The following is a 17,108-nucleotide window of genomic DNA, read 5'->3' as shown; positions in this document are numbered from 1 at the left end:
TATTTAAAATTCCATAAGACTTTATAGTTCGAATGATTTATCTTTAGTTATATAATTGAATAAAAAATATACTATTCCATGTTATGTCCTAATATAAATAAGACAATTGCTATTTAACATATAATGAAGATAATACATAAAATATAGCCTGTTTTTTCACGTACAACACCTATCTTAAATCGGTCAAATTTTAATGTTTTAAAAAAAAAAAAAATATTTTATACAAATTTGACTTAAGACATTCGATTAAAAGTGATTTATGCATTTTAATTACTTTTAGAATTTATTGTATTAATATTATCAGTCTTCAGTCACCGCAATAAGGCTTTAAGAGTTTTTCACCTCGTCGTCAGTGGACGATACCAGAAAAGGTACTTCGCCGACTACACACATCGTACATTAACGTAGCAGTTGGAGCACAGTCAAGAGTATGACACCAACACACACGCGGTTCAACGACACGGGTTCGAAGGGTTCGATAACGTGGTGCGCGTTGACAAACACTTGCATAGGCTATTTTTTGGGTTGCCCGAGGTCGTAGGGTTGTCGTTTAGAGGCCACCGTGAACACACTATATATATCGGTGACGTATATAATACATAAAGGGTGGTGTATATTAGATAAATATGGTTATGCAGCCATCAGTAGAACGTGTCAGCTACGAAATATTCTGTGAACACGTGTGACACGACGACCGAAATACTGTAATTACCGAGAGTGACCGCCACAATACAGCAGTGTGCGGGCCGCGACGTTAACTGCATGTCGAAACGCTGAGCCGGCAAGCCTCCATGGTGCACACGTACTCTCTGCTCAGCAGTTCCTTGTCGAACCAAGATCGTAAATGCCGAAATCCTGTCGCAAAGATCTGTCATGATGTCGCACACGAAACAGTCAGCGTTGGCTATTAACGACACCATAGTCGAGCGAACAGTGTGAATGGCACGTATAGGCGTTCACGTTGACAGCCGTCGCAGTGGCGTCCATTTTGTCGCTCGTATACTCTCCAAGCACACGCCGGCGAGTTCACACCAAGTCCCTATCGTCCTATAGTCGTCGCTTTTGTGTAACTGTATGATATCAATATGTATTGGTAAATCGTATTGTACCACACCGTCCATTGATACCGTCCACTGAGAATCTGAGACATAATGTTATTATAATATTATGATAATAGTATTTAGTATTTTAATATGTACCTACTAGTGTACTACAGTCTACCTGCGACTGAGAGTGTTTTTGACATAATAGGTACACACCGATTCGCACGCTCAAGCTCGCCAACGAAAATAATGTGTACAATGATTTATCATTGAATTAAAATTTATCATATCCGTTACAGTTACGTCAGTTACCTATACTCAATATTATTACGATGTCCAATCTACTATACATCAGAGCAACTTCTTCTGTTTTTCGCTAGCTCTGATATTACAATTGTTATTATAATTTTGAAACAATCTATAAAATATTTTAATCTAAAACATTTTCTTTTTAAATATGTTTATAAATTATACGAATAATATTATTTTAAGTGCGCTATCATATTTTAAAACGATATTTCAAGTATTTAATTAGAATACAACGGACAACGCGTATAGCTGTGGCTTGTGGACCCAGTTTTATTGTAAAATAGAATTGCAGTATTGCACGCATAATATAACCTTGGGTAAGTTCTAAGCATATTGCCACAGCCCACAATCGGTACCTTCATAATATAATGCCAGATTATTCACATTACTGAAAACAGTTATACATCATAAACATTGAATCTATGAATCTATGCGTGCATGATGATTATCAAAGATATTATTCTAAAAATATTTAACTTTAATGTATCTGAAGATTTAAAAATAATTGTGAATTATTGTATATTCAGTTAATATTTGAATTGTTATAATACCAAAAGTTAAATTTTAAAGTTCCAAAACAGCAACTAATTTAAACTAAAATAGATAGTTTTGATCTATTTTGCTGTCGAAGTGTTTTTTTTTAAATCACAATAAATAATAATGGTGTATAACTATAAACAGTTAATATAAATTCATTGTTATGTACTTAGGTTGATATAATTTGATTATTTTATAATAATAAAAATAAATAAAACGTTTAAAACTAAATGGCACAGCTTCTAAAAAATTACGTATAGATAAAAATGTTAAGAATACAGATGTAATTTCTGAAATCTCTAAATCATAAAATTATTTTATTATGGAGAAATCTGACAATTTAACATTTTTATAACAAGTGTCGAGTGTTTAAAAGTTCATGTAAAGTTTTTGTATCCAAATGGTTGTAGTTATTCGTGTTCAAATGGTAATATGGGTGTACAAAAACATTATTAAGGAAGTCAAAATTATAAATGTGTCTCTATAAATACCAAAATTTAATACTAGCTTGACTGTCAAAAGTCTAACAATTATAATAATATATGAACCAAGTTTACGGCGTATGGTATAGGCATTGTATGTACATCATATTATTTAAATTATACATTTTTAGGTATCTACAAGCAAATTATCTATATATATTTAATAACAAATTTCAGATTTTAATTCATAATTTAAAAATATGGTCCCGATATTATTATTTTAATTGAATTACAACAATATTTTATCTATATTATGTATTTAAATAAAATATAATTTATAAGTTAGTATAAGTTCTGTTTATATCCTAATAAGAAGGTTAAATTGTAATTGTATTTATTAATGTAAACAGAAAACACCCACGAAGGCTCAAATACAGTATATTAAAATATTACAAACGTAAATTTAATACAAAAACTATTAACATATTAAATATTACATGTCATAATATAATAATATTTTATTACATTAAAACATTTAAATTAGATACTTTAATATATTTTATGAATCTATATTATGAAATATAAATAACTCAATATACTTTAATTTTAAATTTAAACACAATTTGAATTTAAAACTAAAATATAATTACAGCTCTTGACTGTGTCAATCATTATGCATTCATTACCATTAATAAAACGAAATGGACTCATGTTTTCAACAAACGTTTATCATTTCCTAACCTTAATTCCACGCGAATTGCCTTGGGAACTGCTATGGTAATTTATAGACACTATGGCCAACATGTATAATATACAATATTATTACAACTATAAATAACACCAAGCTGCAATGAAAATGGTTTGTGCATAACAGACGCGTCAAGCATGATTATATTATTACTGCAGTTCTATTTATGCTGAATATAAAGCTGAATTAATTTTCCTAACATTTCATATTGCCATATTGGTACAAAATAATATAAATTTTAAATATATTATACTTCATTAAAATTGCCATTTAATATTGGGGACTGCAGTCATAGAACACAACACAAGTAAGTGTTTTATAAATGCAATTGGTCTGACGAAAAGTAAAACTTTGGTTACCTGACGAATTTTAATTTTACGTAAATATATGTTTTTACTCAAATTGACTGTAAACTTATGAATCAGTTATATTATTGGTACCTATCTTTTAATATTATAATATTATAATCTTATTTCATTGTGATTGTATGATAACTAATATTAAGATTTCAGATTTAAAATTGTAAAATAAAATAATTAACAATACATACTTTAGTTTAAGCCTCTTCTACACATAAGAAGTTTTATTCTATAAAAATAAAAATATTTGTATTGAATATGTGACACATAAAACATAAGTATAATTTTAATTATATTAACTATTTTTAGTTTAAATTAGTAATTATTTCTACGAAGATACATATATAAATGTTAAGTTTATTTTTATTGATTAAATTACATTAAAGCGTTCAAATTGTGTTGAATGCATGCATCGTTAAATGTATAATCATGTTATTACTATACTATTTATTTTCTAAAATATTTTTATCATATTTTAATGTTTTTTTTCTTGTTCTATGTCTATACTCTAAAATATATGTCATATGAACTATATAGAAAAAAGCTATATTGTAGTGGCGTCACCTCCTGTGGTTTATTGTAAAGAGCTCTTGTATAGATTTTTGAGCGCCAAACATTTTTAATGCCGTTCCGCCAAAGCCATGACAACCGAAGAGTGAACAAGTAAAGCAGAGAGGGAAAGAGAGAGAAAGAGCGTGATTAGAAGCTATAAACTATAAAAATAATCTAAAATAATATCATTTTAATCATTTACTGTAAAAAAACGGAAATTCTATAACAACAAATTATATTATTGACTAATAAAACGTAGTAATAATTAATGCGATAACTGATGTATCAATAATATAAATTTCAACTTAAAAATTAAATTAGTATATAAGTATATATAAGTAATTTAAAAGTCAAAATCTCAAGTCATTGTCAATCTTAAATATTTTAAAACCCCTAATCTTATTTATGATGTAAAATAAATAATTACTAAAAGTTTCATAGTCAAATGCAGATTATTTTAAAAATTATAAGATATTATGATGATTGATTTTAAAAATTCACAATACTATTAATCATAATTCATATTAACTGTAAATATAGTCATTTAACTATTCTTTCCATATTTTCAACAAATTTAAATTATGACAAGCTCAAAGCATAGTATATGTAAAATTTCCAATCGATTAACTTTGTATAAAAGGGATTAGAACACATTAATAACGCTAAAAGTATTTTTAGATAAAATGTAATATACCTACTATATTATAATACACTAAATTAAAATACAAATATAACTTTTTTATACTTTATTTTCGATATAAAATACTAATTGCTGATCTATCTTATGATACACTAATATCCATACATTCCATACATTTATTTTATGACACGTGAAACATTTAAAGCTATGATGAATAGTAATATTAACATGTCATAGTTACATACTTACATTTTGTAGTATTGACATGTTGACATTGTAATATTGTATACGAAATTCACACTAATATTCATATTTTACTTCTCACAGAATAATTACTGTATAAAATAACCAAAGTTGCCTATCCATAACCCCTTAATAATTGTTTTCAATCTCTTAGAGATCTAAAACATTTTGAAAACAATAAAAATACATTTTCTTGAATCGGCTTTAAAATATTTACAGGTTGTAAAATTATTAATTTTGCTTTAATCAAAATTGTATGCATTTTTAATCGGTATTAATAATTAATATAGTTGCAGAAACTTCAAAGTTAAGAGGACGTTATACCGCATGTGTTGTCTCTGTCTTACTAATGTAGATCATAGCAAATTTGCGTTCAGCAGAATACATTTTGTGATGTTAGCTTTAATATTAGACTAAATTTACCTATTATCAAACTTAAAGGTAGAAATATTATCTAGGGCATCTCATAGGCTTTTATTGATATTTTAATTTTTAAGCGAATTACGAGTGTTTTAAAGTTTTAATATTTTACATAATAATAACTCACTTAAAAATTAAGATATCAATAAAAGCCTATGAAATGCCCTAGATAATATTATTACCTTTAAGTTTGATGATAGGTAAATTTATTCTAATATTAAAGCTAACATCACAAAATATATTCTGCTGAACGCAAATTTGCTATGATCTACATTAGTAAGAAAGACAACACATGCGGGTATAACGACCTCTTAATAATAAATTTAGTAAAAATAATACTCAATAACAAATTCATACTGTGTCATTTATCATTTATATTAATATAATAAATTAGATTTATCCTCAAAAGATTTTGTTAATTATTTTTTTTTTTAAATAATTGTTCTAAGAAGGTTGAAACATAAATTTTTATTAAAATTTTTGTTTTCTATACACAATTAAATTTTGAAAATATTTAGATTAGTTATAAGCTCTATTAAAATATATTTTTAGACATTTAAAATTTTGGAATTGCTTTAGTTTGCTTTCAAAAAATGTAAATAAAAAATTAATAATGAGTATTAATAATAAAATAAAAAATGGCAAAAAAATATAGATTACAATAACATTATAAAACATAGGTACCTACTCGAAATTAAAATCTTAATACTCAAAACTACACTAATTTAATTTAATATAATATTAAATAAAATAAAATATTATAATCGTTAGATGTGTATTGAATTGATTGTACTTTATTCGTTCAAAATAGCAACAACTTCTGTTATAGTAATACATTTCAAAATATTTTAGACTCAGAAGTTTAGAATTTATTTTACTCGAATTATTAAAAATAGATAAAACTTAAAATAAATAGGTTACTAAGATATTAGTACAAGCAATTTAAAATTTAAATTCTAGTAATGACCCGGGCTGTCACAACACATATTGGATAAAAAATATAATAAAAGACTAATACGTAGTTAATATCAAAAAATCAGAATCGATTTAAAACTTTTATGAAACATAAAAAACGTACTAATTGTAAATTGTAAATTCGATTTTTTCATAGACTTATACTTACATTATAAGTCTATGGATTTTTTCATCTAAAATATCGAAGTTTAATTACGATAAAAATATTGTAGTTGTAGTTTTGTGGCATATTAATATTATTCATTATAAACATGAAAGATTTTCTTGCAAGTCATATTATAAGCACCCATAATCATAATAATAAAACGAGGTAAATAATTAATAACTAACGTCTAACAGTGATTGTCCAAACAAAGTTTTTTTTAACTAAAGAATTTCATTATCGGAATTTATTGTGACGTTGTGGCGTCCATGTGTCCGAAACGGTGTGCTGGTGGGGGCATAGGTTGTGCGAAGGACGAAAATGAGTGGGGTGAAGCCGTGACGTCATAAAGTTTGTTAAACAGTCCATCCCGTTGCCAACTTCGGTCGGTACTCGGTATACACACCGTCAGCTGGTACCCACGCACGCACAGTCTCGCCGTAGCCGTAGTCGTCATTCCGCGTTGGTCCTGCCAACGTATGCTCCGCCGGAGACGCGGTCGTGTTAGCCCCTTTTTTTTCGAACCAAAAAGTAAAATCTGTGATTCGTAAATTTTAGAATTTTGGTTTGTGCGAGTGATTTGGCTACAAATACAAGAATTTGTTTATGTGAACTACGCGAGTTGTAATAATTGTTTTTTTCTATTTCACCTTCTGTTGCGCCGTCTAAATCCATACGTAATGTTTACGTAACCATGGTAGATAAATAGATTGGTCAGATCGTCAGCAATCTCGAGGTAATAAATTTGAAAATATAGTTTGTTTATTTTGCATGAACTTTAATCTCAGATTACCTATTTTTATTTATATATATGCATAAACGTCACCTATATAATACCGATTATGTAGTATTATAGTAGGTACATATTACCTATTGGAAAAATATATTTTAAATTTCAATAACATCGAAACTCGGCTTACTTACGCGTATTTGTATACACCACTTAATAAAAAATTGTGCATTTAAATATATCTACTTCAATTTTGAAATATATTAGTTGGCATAGACCATACCAAAAAACTATTACTATCGTCTATCGCCAATAACTATTATAAGTGATATTAATATTTTATATAATATACAATAAACTATATAATTTGGTAAATTTATAATATATTTTAATACAATGATCACGAGTACAATTTACATACCTATTATATATAAACATGCATAGAGACATTCATTCAATTGGTTTTCACCAACCAAATATAATCTTTGCTTTTGCATATTATATTCGTTCTACGGATATAAAATAATATCGTATAGCTTAATATTATTAAATCACATTTGTAAGACTACGGTCAAATGTAATGTAATACCATTACGATATTTATAATGCGAGAGATGACCTTTCAGCCAGAACCACATGTATATAGAACTCCATATCTGGTCATGGTTGTTCGATAAATAAAGAAAGAATCGTTTACAGTTTACACAGTATTTCAAATATCATCTCACTTTATTATCTATAGGTCCTTATCCTTGACTCATAAATACAACTAGCGAATTAAGAAAATAATGTTTTATGGTTTATAAAACATGGAGTTCAACCCCTGCGTTGAACACGTGTTCGTCATCGTATTTATTTTGTTGATGATGTTTATTTTTAATTACGTACAGCTTTACAAACGATAAACAGTTATCCTAAAACCGTGATATTAAAGTGAATTCTATTCGATTTTAAACATAGCATCTATAGTTTAATATTATATTTATATAATAATATTAGTTAAAAGGTACATTTAATAGAATTTTAAGCAAATTTTCTAATAGATTTATTATAATGTATACAATAATTTTTACGTTTTTGTTTTTTTTGATATAGCAGTAATACAGAAAAAAAATCTGTTCAGTTTACACAACCATAATATGCTTTAATATGGTATGTAGTTGTTGAGTAGTCGTCCCCACCCAGAGCCTCTTGTACTCCGTCATAATATTATACATTTACCGTACACAAAAGTGTACTCGTACCTACTACCTACTCTAATCGCAAACACACAGTCCACGTTGACTTGCACGTGTAACCATAGAATTGTAGGTGATACACACAATTCAACGATCAGCCAAAGATCGTAAGTGTTTTTAATCAAATGTATTCTATTCTGCCCGATGACCCACATCGAGCTCACTCAACTAGAACGACGTTCTGCTAACATTTTCTCCACATAATATAGGAAATTGGACTACATTAAAGAATACAATAACCTATACAGACTTCTTTTTATATAAATAAAAAAACCAAACCCATGTCTATTCGTTCCATTATTCCATAGGCCGTTCCCGCTCTAGTTTTTCGATTTACTCTGTTATGAGTCACGGACAGACACAACTATTGAACTACATTATAAACCGTCTAATCTATTTTGTTCGATTAGGTTACTGCTGGCACAATTGATGGTGAAAAAAAAATTAATTACATTTTTTAATATTTTGTCAATGTAATCTGTAATATTTAATGATCAGTAATAATTGATATGTTAATAAATAACACATTTTGGTAGAAATTACTTTCTATTAACTTCGTTTAATTATGGCTATATGATTATAATATACATTATGTATTTTTTTAGTATGTATATTGATAACATTAATTATACGTTTCAAAATTGAACAAAATAAGTAAATATTATTATTGAAAAGTGAATAGAATTCGAAATTCTTGGAGAACATTTTTTTTATACACTTTGATTGTTTGGTTTAGTTTGGTATGTCCTTCTCTAATAGAACTCGTGGCCGCATTATTGGCCGGCGACGTCATCATCGAGCGCGTCCGAGAACGTGGGCCGTTACCCTGCCAACGGCATCGTATACCGTCACCGGGGCAACGGCTATGGTGTTGCCCCGTGCGACCGATAGAGTACCACCACGAGTGTTGGACTTGAGACGAGGTAAATAAAAAATAAAAGAAAAAAAGAAACAATTGGTATTCAAAAAACCTATATGAATAGGAAAATATGAATTTATTGGACTTGATTTATATTACCTTAGGCAAAGCGAGGTATATTGGAGACGCACATAAGAAATAATTTAACTAGGTAGTTTAAAATAAGACATAATATATACGATAATGTTAAGTAAAGTTTTTCATCGGGGCGTAGGATTTTTAATTTTCAGCTCATTGGCCATGGCCCGATTCGTTTTATTCTCGCTGTTATAGCCACTTTGCGTGCATTATGGAAACTCGTTATTTGGATATGAAAACTATACTTGTTTTTCTTGATTAAATTCTCATGTCTAATTTTGTATTAATTTTATGATCTTAAAACACGGCTTTGATTTTAAAGTCATTAACTGTAATTAATTTGATAGATGTTTTACAACTAGATCGTAATTCATAATTATCACAGCCAATCAAAACATAATTTCGCTTTAACTGTTAAATCATCGTTAAAACATAAAATATATAAGATATAACCTGCTGTCACGGCACTTGGAATAGCAAAATGCTGTTTTTGCTTTATCGTCGACCGTCGTCACTTATTATGTCGCGTTTTATTTTAAATAATTTTCAACGTAGGAGTTGTTTTAGTTGTTTTGAAAATTTTTAGTTGAATATTATACATATTAACGATGCTGAACTATATTGTTTTATATTTTGTAATTGTATTAGTTACAATAATTAATAATGAATAGTTTACCTACCTTTTTTTTTCTTTACCAAAAATAAAGAACGGGTGGAAACTGTTTGCCACAATACTGCCACCACAAATATATAATATAGGTATTTGGTAAATAGTGTATATTTTACGGCTTTCGAGCGGCTTTACATACATGATTTAATAAACTCAAATATTTTAAATGTATATTTTTTAATCATCTATTTAACGTTGTACGTTTTGAGGTATTCAGCGGACACACACTTGCGCAACAATCATAATATCCAAACTTGTTGTTTGTCAGAATACTGACAACATTCGAATCGGCTGCGCCGCAAACCAAATCGAACGCACTTGCGCAGATATAACTTACATATTATACTAAAACGCACAAAATATATTATGGCATTATGCTACCAGCCAGCTATGACGATAGTACCTACATAAATAATATATATTAATATAGTGTTAAACTTAAAATTGAGTGTGCATAAAAAGTTGGAAAATTATTCATTGATAACCGTATTATCATTATTATTATTATTATTTATTTTTTTTTTTGAAAAATATCCCATTTGAAACCGCATACATTGTTGAAATTGCATTTTTATTTAAACATACATATTACTTTGGAATCAAAATCCGTTTGAAATATATTATGTCGGATACGTAATTGTATGGAAAATATTCTGTTTGAAACATATGTTGTTGGAACTGGAATAAACTGAACAATACTTCGTCTGATTCGTATTTCTCAGAAACTTATTTTCATGGAAAATCATTCTCATTCTTTAGAAATGTACCTATATTATTGGGTTACGGTATACGGTTCCGATCAAATAATTTTCCGACCAAATACGTTTCTGAGCTAATACTCTTCCGATAAATACATTTTAAATACATACGATTTCAATGTAATATTTGTAAACAGATAAATTTATAAACGCAACGTGTTCGATCAAATTAATAATTTTCTATCAAAATATATTTCCAAATCAATTCAACTACAGATAAAAGTATTTCCTGAATTTTTATGTTTCAACCAATTAAATTTTCAGCGAAATTAAATCTCCTATAGGAAACACACCTATAATATACCTATACTTGATTTTTTTACTAGAGTTTAGGACCAAACCTAGTAATCTACCCATAATAATATGTAAATAAAATAAATTCTATTTTTAAATGACGAGGTTGTAGTGGGTGGTATGGAACTGTCTATTCTTGTTCTTATACTTTCAGTCAATATATAGGTAATTTGGTATATTATCCTACTTTGACTATCGCCGCCCGATACGTAATTCTTTGGAAACTGTTTATCATCCGGAAGTGATTAAGACTCGTTTCGTCACTGCACTAAACTTATATATAGGTAATACGAATTCGCAAACGTCAGTTCAAAAACAGTTTAAGATCGGGATATATTATGTGAGATGTGACCGGATTTTGTGGCATAGCACTACACATAACGCTCTCTCTCACACGAAAAAAGAAATGTGGAAAAGTGTTTATAATACTTGTTGTATTAATACAACTTTTTACTTGTTGTTTTTTTTTAATAATTTTAGTTATTCAATAATAAAAAAATGTTCTATGGAAGTTGATCCTCAAAGGTATTAGGTAAAGTATATTTTTAGTAGATTGTGACCAAAAAAAGTTATGCCACCCCTGGTATAGACTTATTCGAGGCTAGCAAATACGAGAGTGACTGTGATATTTTTCACGGGTCGTCAACAATTGTCGTCCATTCACGAAAATTTTCGATCAAACCGTCTTTAGTCACCGTCCGCAAGACAAGTGCAGTACCACGACGAGTTTTGGTTGCACTTAACCAAGCTATAACCGAAATTCCAACGAAACAAGTCTTAAACGTCAGTCAATCACCTATGCGGCGGCTCGTAAAGGTAGAAATGGTAGAATAGTACATCAGTAACCTATATTATACTCAGCTGTTCTTTGTATAGTTGTATACGAATAGAAACAATTTCTTACGCTTTTACGATGCTTATTATTTTAATTTTTTGTATTTACCTATTATAGGTGTGTAACACATTATATGTGTAATGTAAGTACTTATACGTAATGGGTATATTGTTAGGTTTCTAAGATTCAAATAAAACCTTGATACAATTTTGGTGCGACTTATAAATATTAAGTATCATTGTGTGCATTATCATCTCTTTATTTTGTTTATAATATATATTTAGGTGTAGATATTTATATTTATTAATTGTATTCTTTAAGCAGATAATGACATAATGGGCTCCACTAAAAATGTTGGACCCCTATAAAATTATTTTTAAACGACACGTGATAAAAATGCAAGTATATCGCTTAATTTAATATACTTTTATAAAATAGCACTAACAGAGATATTATATTTACATGATTATTTTTACTGTTATAAAATAATTCAGTGTGTATGTTGAATCGCACTTGAAAACTGCGTAGTATTACGGTTTAATAACATGTATTACCTATATTATTATACGATTATTCCAAACGAATTGCAATTTTTCAATATGATTTTTTTTCTACTGGTCCAAACGCGTGTATTGCCCTAGTTCGATATTTTAGGGGGGAATAAAATAAAACGAGAAAACGAGAAAAAAACACGTTGAACGACCGCGTCGGCCGGGTCGTCGCACGAACACCGTCCATAGAAACGTATAAAAACTCGTTATCCCACCAGGTTCTTGCTATAAGGCATGCCCGGTGGATATTATTATTTTTATTTTTATTAGTATTATTATTATTATGTGGCTACAGCTGATTCGTTCGGTCGTCTCTCGGCACGGGACACACAAGTACATGACAGCAGCAGCTACAATGTATAGCCTTATGGATGCTGATTCCGTGTATACTTATATATAATGATTATTATGCTACAAGTTACAATATTATCGACGCGCAATAAACCGATCGTCAAGGATGTGATTTCGCCGCCGACCGCGTGTCGTGTTTTGTGTGTACGACTCTCAGCGTCGTTGTCGTCGCGGTGGTGGCATATTTTAACAACGGTGCCAAGGTCATATTATAGTCGTCGCCGCCGCGTATGTCTACAATACTGCGTTGCACGTTTGATACCAAAAACTCAGATGTCGTTGTTATTTGTTTTTCTTTAGACTTCTAGAGCACTGCCTTAAAAGAAAAAAAATTGTTTTTGCAGATTATTGTCAATCGCACTATGATGGCGTAACTGCGGATTAGTGTTGCCCTCGAATCTAGATAACCAAACGTCCGCTTCGTTGTTTCCTGTAATAATTAACGACGACAACGACGATGATAATAATAGTATTGATTATAAATTTATAAATACTTAATAATCAATGATAATAGTAATAATATGAATATTTACAAGTGTACTCTAGAAATCTAAGACGAGTAAGACGAGTTGAGATGGCGGAAGGTGGCCCTTTGAGTACAGCTCGCCACTAAATTATTTAGGTATAGTATTATAAATCGAGTCTTGATTTGCGTCAAGTGACGACGTATGGTGGCGTTGACAATGACAATCGTATTACTATGAATTATGATTATTTTTTATTACAGTAATAAGCGATACTACGCGTATGACTGCAATTAAGTTAAGAGCGTCCGACATGAAAATAATATGAAATATCTTTACGATACGTAATTACGCGCATTTGCAAGACAATGTTGCGTTGTAACGTGACGACCGATCGCTGTACCCTATAATCGACAACCATATATTATGAATAATATGTACTACTATGAAGTTACATGTCGTTGACCCCGTCCGCCACCAAAACGGCACACTACGCTATATTATAATATAATCTATTATTACTTATTAATATTATCTTTATTATGTACATAATATTATTACACCAAGTAAGTCATACTTGTCTTTATATTTACACCCGCTTGTGCCCCAGTACCCTATCCCTCTAGCCATGCGTTTTTGTTAATGTCGCTTCGTTAAATAACACAAAACTTGACACTAGAAACATCAAAGAACAAGTGTCACACTTCTGTGTGTATGTATAATTAACATATTCGAAACCCTGTGTAGTTTGGACACACCCACTTGAGATTTCTAACAATTTATTCTTTAGCGCTCGCTTATAATGATATAAATAATAAAATAAATGTTCATAATATAATAATTACACGTCATATGTGACATAATTAGAGGTGTGTGGAGCTAATGATTAGTTCATAGCCTAAAACGTCTGAAAACACCGTTTTCCGTAATTATATCATTTTGAAATGTGAATACGTATATTTTAATATCTGTGGATATTCGTTTAAATGTTCAATGCGGATAATTTTATAATATCTGGTGTAAATTTATCTTTTCTCATTATTAGTGTTCGATATGTACACATTTTTTTTTTTTTTAGTTTCTATGAGATACTATAATGTCATTATATAATATAATTACTAATTAGGTATAGTTTTGCCTTAAAATATATTTATAAATTTGTAATAAGTACAAGTTTTGTTAGGATTTTTTACATGTACACTTTACACAAGTCACGACCTACTTTTTTATTTGTATTTTTTAAGTATATAAATAATCCCTCTATCTTGTACAGATATTCGAGAAATGTCTCTATAAAGATACTAAACATTATATTATTTACCAAACTTACTATTTCATAACTAGTTGAATGATATTTTCATTTTTTAGAATTGTATACACAGAGTCTGATTATTAACACACATCGATAAATTTCATTAGGAACATAAAATTAAATTGGTAAACCTAGTTATAGTTGTTTGACCTATATGTCCGCATTATTTGTATGTTTTCTTTTTTTTCTTTATTGCATACCTATAATATATATAAAAATCATATATGAATATATTAAATATTATATTTATAATAAGTGCAAGTGAAGTGTTACATTAAAATTAGTCTAGACTCAGGATTCCTAAGTGAAAAACCATCCATTTATGGGAATTCACGATATTAAGTGGTTGATATTAGACATTAATTTCTAAAAAGCTAGGTTATAAACTGATAACACAGTTTGTGTAATAAACGTATTTTAAGGAGTCATCTGAGATACTACAAATAGTAGTAAAGGTATAATTTGTACGTGTCTTTTGGGTTCTATTATTTTCCAAGATAAACTTGACGGTTTACAGCTAGGCTATGTTATCTGCTATGCTATACCTCATAGGGTTACAAAGACGAAGTTTATACTCATTATAAATTCATACACATTAACATTTAACGTCTTCTTTAGTACCTATACAGTATACATTCTATATCTTTATTGAAAATTTTATATTATTAATAATAATTTAAAACGCCAATTTGGTTCTGCCCTGACTTAGGTTATAGTTAGTTAACCAAGCCTAATTTAATTCTAAAATCAACTACATAATATAATTTTATTTTTTTAAACTATTATTGTGTATACTGTATAATATACATATTATGATGTAAATAAGTAAATAACTACCTATTTAATTGTAATTTAATCATACAATATCATAATCCTTCTTATGTGGTTCCAATAAAAAATTTTTAAAAATATTTACTATAGTTTTTAAATTTGAATTAAATATTGGTACTTTTAAAATTATCTCCTGTATTAAAATAAAATAAAAATAATATTGGTACATATTTTACTACCTATATATTCTATATAAGTATATTTCATGAACAATTAGTAAATTGAAATATTGTAGAAATATTATGTCGTTTCACAAGTTTAAGAAACTCGTGAAAACTAATAAGATGATATAACTGTTAAAACTACTTCAATATTTCACTTTGTTTGCGATTCAAAAAACTTCAATAGTTCAGTACCTTTATTTTTATTTTTTATTTAATGGCGATTATTATCAGGCCACATAATCGTCGTTTATTTACTTAAAATTTGATCCAAACAAAATTATATTTTCACCATGACCTTTTATATTGTTGACAATATTGCTGAAGTTGCAACGTGGCTGTTTAATAACTGAACCTCATTAAGATAAAAATATTCTGATAAATATATTTGATACAACTAAGTACTTTACAATGAATATAAATTTATAGTTTTAAGTATCCCATTAATTTCATTTGTAATACATACCTAGTGCATATCAAAGTGTTCTTTCGAATATCCTATAAATTAATTTGCAATAGTGATATATATATATATATAGGGATATCTATAAGGATACATTCTGTAGATTGTGTAAAGTAGTAAGTACCCTGTATTATTGTATGCCTACATTATTTTGGATTATCATACACATCGAAATACTGAGGTACCTTGCAAATGTATAATTTAATTATTCAAGTTGAATATAGTATATAAAGCATAATATATTATAAACTTATACATTTTGTTAAACATAAATATCTTAATAAGAAATTTGCAAAAAAAAATTTATAGTAATCATTTTATCATTATATTTACATTATTTGTTAATAACATTTTGTTGAAAGTTGGAAGGTATATTATACCAGTTTTGAAGGAAAACTGGAATGATTAAATAAAATGTTGTTTATTGCTTACCATAATTAATAGTGGTAAATCTTGATATGCCCCAAGTGGCGATAATATTTTTCTTTTAATCAAAAATTAGAAAGTAATTATGTATATTTATGTATAATGTGTATTTTATACTTTTCATTTGTGTAGTACTATAATGATATAGTTTCAATAGTTTTATTGCTCTGTTGGTCAATAACTTACATACATCATTTGTTTATTCATGTATCCATTGACAAACTTTAAATCTGAAATTGAATTACCTAACATTTAAAAAAAATTGTTTTTCTCCAATATATTCTTCCAATTATAGGTAATTATTTCCCAGGAAATAAAAAGTCATCTTACGTCATCTCGTAAGTTCTATATTTTGGTGTCAATTCAAATAGATGTTTTAGCCAAATACTGAGTTTCGTAGTCTTTCGAATATGAGTTAATTTCTGCGCCCCATGTAAAACAATAGTATATACAACAAATATAACAGGAATTGATTGCCCCTATTTTTCTTGTATATATAATATATATATACACAAAATATATTAGATTTTAAAAATAGTGCGGGTACCTTGTGCAAAAAATCGTATATATATATTTATACTACTTGTATGCATTTTCTACATTTGTTTGTCAAGAATTTTAGCTATCAACATTAATC

At 28.4% G+C, this 17,108-nt stretch overlaps 1 protein-coding gene across 2 annotated transcripts in view; it reads left to right on the top strand.

Annotated features, from left to right (window-relative positions):
- The first annotated feature begins 6,777 nt into the window (after positions 1-6,777).
- The window catches only part of LOC132930960 (forkhead box protein N2-like), a 43,064-nt gene continuing 32,733 nt past the window's right edge, over positions 6,778-17,108 (top strand). The window contains exon 1 of one of the 2 annotated variants that reach the window (XM_060997087.1): positions 6,778-7,126. The gene's annotated coding sequence lies outside the window, so the exon portion shown is untranslated. The remainder of the gene's footprint in view (positions 7,127-17,108) is intronic. The other variant, XM_060997088.1, reaches the window with a different exon arrangement.

This window comes from Rhopalosiphum padi, chromosome 4 (genome assembly GCF_020882245.1).
Source record: "Rhopalosiphum padi isolate XX-2018 chromosome 4, ASM2088224v1, whole genome shotgun sequence".
Classification (NCBI taxonomy): domain Eukaryota; kingdom Metazoa; phylum Arthropoda; class Insecta; order Hemiptera; family Aphididae; genus Rhopalosiphum; species Rhopalosiphum padi.
This window is presented reverse-complemented; position numbering and strand designations above follow the sequence as displayed.